Here is a 7,800-nt window from a genome sequence, read left to right as displayed (position 1 = left end):
CACTAGGTCATGTGCCCAGCCCAGGGTCAGCCATAGATCCATTATAGGCTCAGATGCTCACAAGAGAGGGAGGATTGCAATGCAGCTTTCTGCATTTTGAAGCTCTGAATTTCAAAGCTCAGAGATAACAATTTTCAAAATCTCAAAAGGTTAGGGCCTGACTTAACAGTATTCATGTCAAATAGTATTTGAAATTTCAAATAGCTTTTAAATTCTATGTTTTCAATAAAATCAATTAACCTGCAGTGAACGTGTGCACCCAAGTGGGACAGGCATACTACTCTCAGAGGTAAAGACTTTTATTTCTATCCAGAGAGGGGGGAGGGTGGCACTTCTCCAGAGCCTTACATACACCCAAAATCTAAGTTAAACTGTCAGTAACAGTCTCCTGGGGACCATCTCATAAGAACATAAGAACAGCCCTACTGGATCAGGCCAAAGGCCCATCTAGTCCAGCGTCCTGTATCTCACAGTGGCCCATCAAATGCTTCAGAGAGCATACAAGACAACAAGAGACCTGCATCCTGGTGCCCTCCCTTGCACTTGACATTCTGACATAGCCCATTTCTGAAATCAGGAGGCTGCACATATACATCATGGCTTGTAACCCCTAATGGATTTTTCCTCCAGAAATTCGTCCAATCCCCTTTTAAAGGCATCTAGGCTGGATGCCATCACCACATCCTGTGGCAAGGAGTTCCACAGTTTAACTGCACTCTGAGTTAGCGTGACACAAGCAGTGGCATGACATAAGCGGTGGCAGCTTCCGCCTAAGGCGTCGCAAACATGCTTTATGGCATGTTTGCGACAACTTCGGGGCTCCTATACCGGCATAAGTGCCGGTTAGGATTGCACCCTGTGTTGCAGTAAACAGTAGGAAGTGGGCAATTGGTAGTCTTGGGAGAGGTAAGGAAAAATATTTTCCCTTATCTCTCCATAAGTCCTCCAACCAGCAGTGGGCCTCCTCAGACCTGTGCCTGTGCTGTCACAAATCCAAAAAGACAAAGGGGTTTTGTTGGCTGACATTAAAGGGCTGACATTGTTGGCTGACGTTATGCATCCAGCATAAGTCACTCATGCTGCATGTCTTCCTCCTGCCTCTAAAGCCCCCAGCCCTTCCCCTGTTATGTTCTAATCCTCCTACTCCTATCCCATTAAGCCCACCCTACCAACTTTGGCATTGGCGAGACTCTGCTGTGGAGTAGTCCCTTCTGTCTGAAGTGGTGGCCTGAAAGCACACAGCTGCATTCACTTCCAGAGCAGCTTTTGTGACACCATAAAGCACATACTTCTGCCAGAACACTAGTTCTGGCAGCGGCACAGCTAAATAGGATTGTGCCATTAGTCTTTTACACTGTTTCCACTGCATCTCCCGGACCCGCTGCCCAGGACTAATCTGCCATAATGCCCACAGAAAGAATGCAAGGCAGCCAACAGGTTACTGCCCCTTCTCTTTAGTCCTGTCACTGCTTGTTCACTCAGCAATGGCAGGTAAACAGGCAGTGATAGCTCAGAGGGAAAATGCAAGATAAGGGTTCCAAGGGGTGGCAGTAGGTGCTGCCTTGACAGGTATTTAACATTGTTGACTTCTAGAGTTGTCATCTCTGAACCTATTCCTGGGGATTTATTTTCAAGCTTGCTGTAATGTTGAAAATTCATGGAGGTCCTGTTAATAAAACATCTCCAGGATTGCTTTCAGTGGTCACCTGAAGAAGGATGCTGTTTCGTGGAGACCCCAGGAATTCCCAACTAGGATAATTCTGGACATGGGCAACCCTACTGATCTTGACTGGGAAATCTCGTTTCCAAGCTTACAGACAATCATCGCCTTCCTCCTCATCTTTTTGTTGCTTGCTCTCTGTTACGATATATGCCCCAGGCCTATAGTCAATTTACAGGCTGGATAGAGCAAGGCTAGGCCCTGATGCCTTGGCCTGCATACATGCAGTGTAGCACTGATGCATCATGGGATTGGCTGATGCAACAGGGCACAGCAGGGATGATGCAATACCCTGCAATACCATGTCACCAGGCAATGAGTCATACGATCACCAGGTCGTAGCCCGCCTCTCATTGGCCAGTGCCAATATATATTGCAGCGTGTGCAAGCCGCTGTGTGGGAGATGTTATGTGGAGTGTCTGCGGGAAGCTACGTCGGTGGAGTTGGTGATCTGAGCGTTGAGAAAAGTGCTATCTTTGCTGATTGCTTGCTGAGCTGCCTTTGCACTGTAAATATTGTACCTACTTCAAGTAAGGGACATTTGGTGGTGGAGCACTGCCGTGTCTGTGCCTCGTTATTTACTGGGAGTATCTGCCTGACCTTGAGTCTCTGGAGCTGTGGTGTTGGCTGTGCACTGCAACACTCTTAGATGAACAGAAGTTCAGCCCAACATCTAATGCTTGACCTGACTGAAGAAGGCAAAGTGCTCAGGGCTTGATTGAGTGTTGTCCAGTATTTCCAGAACCAGATGTTTCTCTTCTTATGAAATTCTTGAAGGACATTCACTTGGGTATGGCTTAATTATTTTTTTAAAAGTTTTTACAAAAATATTTAAATGTTTATTATTTTATAGTACAGGATGCTGCAATAACAGTGTGATATTCTAATGAATCTAATCATTTAGGTGGAATTTCTGGTCATCTCCTACCGTGTTCACCTTCACTCGAGTTTCCTTGGTTTACTTCTCCATCTGCAGATGTTGAGAAAAATCTGAAAAATGAAGTATTATTAGAAGTAAATGAAGTATTATTAGCCAGACCAGCAAGAGGAAGATGTAGGAGGCAGAGATACTGTATAACATGCCCAGTAGGAAGTACTGATTGTGTGCAAATAAGGGATTGGATGATGCGTGATTCCTAAGATTTTGTGTATACCTTATAAGCAGTCTCCAGTTTCATTTCCTTCCTTGTTGCTAGCAGGGTTTGCTTGTGCAGGAGTGGTTGTGCCCTGCTTTCAACAATTGATAATATGTTACCAATCTGGCATGGATGGGACTTCATTCTCCAGGTGGGGACTCATTTCAGTCATTCAGCCTGACATTCAGTCATTACTTCATTCAGTCATTCAGACTCCAGCTGGGAACTCACATTCAGAAATGATATCCCCTCTGTCTAAGTCCAGACTCACCTGGCTCAGTGGAGGAGGCAGCAGGGGCAAAGATATTACAGGGTAGCCAAAGTCTGTGCAGAGGACATGCCTGGATGCAGAGAGTGGGATGAGCCTCATGCCGGCTGTTATGTTGGCTTCCCTCGTGTTGGCTGATGTCTTGCAGCCTGAGGGGAGGAGGACATGCCTCAATGGATGCGACAGCAGCAGGGGCAGAGCTCAAGCTTGACCTCAGTAGCCAAGCGGCTCAGCCAGCTTCACTGCCAATACCAGTGCATGGGAGGGAGGGGCAAATTGCTGTATCAACTGGCTCACAGGTGCAGCAAGGAAAACAAGATTGGGAGGTAGTCTGGTGATGGGAGGTGGGTGGGGTAGGCCGTGGGGCCTTGAGAGAGCCTCTACCAAGGATTTAAGCACACTGGCCAGAGAAGAGAGGCTGGCTAGCCCAGTGTCTCTCAAACTCTAGGTCGGGACCCACTAAGTGGGTCGTGAACCAATTTCAGGTGGGTCCCCATTCATTTCAATCTTTTATTTTTAATATATTAGACTTGATGCTCCCATGGTATGGGACTGCATTTGGGGAAATGTTACAGACCTGTACTTTTCACAAGCTACTATGTATTAACAATGGTCTTACTCCTGGGTAAATGTGGGTAGAATTGCAGCCTAGGATTGTTAATTTTCCTGATTGATGATGTCACTTCCAGTTATGACATCACTTCTGGTGGGTCCTGACAGATTCTCATTCTAAAAAGTGGGTCCCGGAGCTAAATGTGTGAGAACCACTGGGCTAGCCCATGAGAAGAGCCAAGCAAAGGATTAAGGGAGGTGGTTGGACCTACATGTAGAAGCGTTTTTGACACTCACAGCTGGGGGAGGAAGTAAGTGACCCCCTCCCCGGCTATCCTCTGAGGCCTACTTTTGAGGGTCTGGGAGAGGTTCACAAATGGTCTAGGCTTGGGCTGAGAACTGGGGAGAGGCTGCAGGTGGTGCCAGGTAACCCTTCCAGGGAAGGGCACTCCCTAAACCCCCCATCTGAAAGTGGTACAGTCCACTCTACCACCTTAGGATCTAATTATCTTGCATGTGTATGCTTGTGGGGGTGATATCACAGGTTGGCCAGGTCAGGCACTGATTGAAGACCCATGCCCATCAGAGGGTCCACCTAGTCAGACTAACCCCTGAACCTTCAGAATTAGTGTGTGTCTGTTGAATCACTAGATTACTTCTTAGAGGGGAGAAAGTGGCTATCAGAAGACAGACTCTCCTGAAACACTTGAGAAAGAAGCCCATATTTCCTTGCCAAGATGTTGTTTATCAAAAGCTTAAAAGCTTATCAAATACTTAAGAAGTATTCATTTCCTCAAAACTTACTGTGGTCATGACCTTTTTGTGCACTTCCTGCCCCCAAACCACTGTAGAATGTGTCTTGTTATAAAGGAACCACATCCAGTATTATCTGAAAGGTTGTGAATCACTGATGGTTCCAGTGATCTTCTTCTGTATTTCACAAAGTGGTATCATCATGAGGCATCGTGATGAATTGATGTTTGCATAGTGTTTTGAGCTCCTTGGATGAAAGGTGCAGTTGAAGTGTAGTTCTATTCTTGTCTCTCTCCGCCGTCTCTTTATCTTTCCAGCAACATAAGTAATATTTATCTGTGCCTCCTCCTTCTCCTTCCTTGGTGAGACACCATGGGACACGGCCTTTTATGAGAGCTGCTTACTGAAACTGGCTACTTTTAGCACTTGAAAATGGTACCCAGTGGCATGTCCCAATTATTATCCTCTGGCGTCCTTCACGATGCCTCTGAAACCAAGCTTCCATCCAGCATGACGGTCCCATTGACATCTTGAAAAGAGCCAGAGTTTGGATGACTCACAAATTGTTTTAAAGTTATCTTTGTAAAGTTAAGTATTTCACATGAGCCATCTGGAATGTACCCAACTAGCAACTGGCACAAGATTCTTTATCCCTTGTTAACACTGGGTATAATTGCAGAGCATGGGGGGAGAGTGACTGCACCCTCCAAGGTCCCTACCAATAATATTTGGTATAAGGCACGTATGCCATGACATCATTGCATTCAATATTTTCTTTTCCCTGTCAAATTCATTGACTGCCATTTTCTTTTGCCAAGTGTTACTGGGAAGATGCTTGGAGCAAGGCAATAGCTGCTAGCTGCTGCTAGCTTTCGAGCCAACTTTTGGCTTCTGCAGAGCTGTGGCAAACCTCCAAACAGTGCAGTGCTCGGAGATCTGCTGTGGTTCCGTGGAAGCCAAGAGTCAGCCGAGAAACTGCTGCTAGCTCAGAGCCACCAAAGGAGGAGGAAAAGGGTGGCAGCTGCTTCTTCATTTCTTCACGCACTCCCTTCTGGTTGAGCTGCTCTGAGAACATGAAGAAGCCACTCAGCTGAGCTCTGAACTGGGCTGAGTGGCTTCTTCCATTAATATTGAGAGGCAGTAGCCACCATCTTGGCTGGCCTCATGTGGCATCCCCTCATGTGACGCTCTGGGGTAGTACCCAGGGCAACCTGCCCCCCGCCTCCGCTAGCTACACCACTGAATTGACTAACTTCTCACCATGCTCATCTTTCAAAATCACAGATATCTTACTATGGGTGCAATCCTAACCCACTTTCCAGCACCGACATTAGGGCAAAGCAGCTCCTATGTAAGAGAAAAAACATTGCCTTTCTTTGAGGAGGCCTCCATGAGTGCCCCCCACCTGCAGGATGCAGCACACATTCCTTTGGCACAGCTATGCCAGTGCTGGAAAGTTGGTTGGGATTTGGGCGTAAGTTTAATGCAGATCTGAATTAATGTAATGCATCATATATGTCTTATTGAGGTGGGCACATGCAGCGTCACTGAAGCTGGGCACTAGCAAGGATCAATGTCAACCTGTGGGGTTGCTTATCAACTGTCTGTATTGGTGTCAGTGGTAGCACCCAATTTGTCATCAGGGGGACCAGTGCTGAACCTTTCCCAGGCAAACCCAGCAAGAACTTTAATTATCCTCCACAATGGGTGAAATTCTGAACTGAAACATCCAATCAATGTTGTTGCTTCTTTCCTTTTTTTCATACATTCAACAATTATGTTACCAGATCTCCTGCCTCCTCAAGACATTTTTCTTTGAGAGGAAATATGCTGTATTTGCACCAGAAGCAGGAAATTATGGATGGCAGTGAGTTCCAGATGAAAGGGGGTGGCAGTGGGATACAGGGATCTTGTTGCCTTGTGTGCTCCCTGGTGGACCACTATGAGATACAGAAGCTGCACTAGATGGGTCTTTGGCCTGATCCAGCAGGGCTCTTCTTGTGTTCTTATGGAGTCACTCTGATTTCAACCAACACCTTCTCTTTTGCTCCCAATTGTATGCAATCCGGTCCCTACTCCATACAAATTGCCCCCAGAAGCAATGTCTTATGGAGTAAGGTAGGACTCTTTGGGAAACTGTTGAGTGAAAGGACAGGGAAGGGCTCTATCTTGACAAGAGGAGCCTATTAAAGTCCTTTGTTCTCATGGCCAATTGTTACTTTCCAGGGGTTTACAGGAGTCATTACAGTATGATGGGGTCAGGGCCACCTTGTTGGCTGTTCTGACTGCCACAAATAACTTAGAAATGCTTCAGGGAACCGTGTAAATTTTCCATAAGGTTCTTTCTGGTTCAATATTATGCCTGAAGGCAACTTCCGACTAGCCTGACCTCATGATGATCTTATTCTGTAAAATAAAAGGATTAATAGCCCCTGTAATTTCATCCCAGTTAGGAAGTATCGCTCCAGATGCTTCTTCACAAATGGTGGCTATAGTCTGAAACTAATTCAGATTGCCTCAGCATGTTTGGGAAAAAGAGGGGGGAATATATATATATATTCTGTTGTATAACAATCCTATTTGTTGCAGGACTGAAGCATCTAGTCAAGCTGATGGATAAATCCATTAGAAACATTTTTCTCGATTAAAAAGGTATCAGGGAATTAATGAGGCAGCATGTTTTTTAAATTTAAAAAAACAACAACTATTTTTAACTACTTTTAAAAATTGGTAGGTAGGCCATGGCCAGCTTTAAGCTGGTTTATCCAATTCTACTGAGTTGGGCCCGGCGCTTCAGGGCCCACTACAGTAGTGTGGCAAGCAGATTGCTTGCTGCAACTGTTACCCTGCACATGCCCAATCTCATCTGATCTTGGAAGCTAAGCAGGATCAGGCCTGGTTAGTACTTGGATGGGAGACCGCTTGGGAATACCAGGTGCTGTAGGCTTATACCATAGTCTTTCGAGAGTGAAGTTTGCCAACCATAGCTGGGAACTTACTTGTTATGAGTGAATGTGTATGTGGTGAATGGAGCATCTGCACTTGTGGGTTCACACACACACACCTGGGGCTGTCTGGTCCGAAATGGGCCTCACAGAAGCAGTTAGTAGGGATGTTATCATGTCACTACCACCTACTTCTGGGTAGTGCCACGCTGCACTGCTGGCGCTACCAGCCTTGGGAACACCTGCCGCTGGTTGGAGTGACAAGGGAGGCCTGCAGGAGGGGGTTCCTGCAAAAACTGGTGCCTCATGGAGCCCTGCTGCTCCTAAGACTAGCCCTGAGACATTCCCCCTCATACAGATGGGAATACTTCTCTGATAGAGGCATTTTGATAGGCTCTGATGTGACATGCTCATACATTATTTAAA

At 46.2% G+C, this 7,800-nt stretch overlaps 1 pseudogene; it reads left to right on the top strand.

Moving 5' to 3' along the window:
• The first annotated feature begins 7,256 nt into the window (after window positions 1-7,256).
• On the top strand, window positions 7,257-7,376 carry LOC136637588 (5S ribosomal RNA; annotated as a pseudogene).
• The last annotated feature ends 424 nt before the right edge of the window (window positions 7,377-7,800 follow it).

Source organism: Tiliqua scincoides, chromosome 1 (genome assembly GCF_035046505.1).
Source record: "Tiliqua scincoides isolate rTilSci1 chromosome 1, rTilSci1.hap2, whole genome shotgun sequence".
Lineage (NCBI taxonomy): Eukaryota > Metazoa > Chordata > Lepidosauria > Squamata > Scincidae > Tiliqua > Tiliqua scincoides.
Note: the sequence above shows the minus strand (reverse complement) of the source record. Positions and strands in the feature narration are given on the sequence as shown.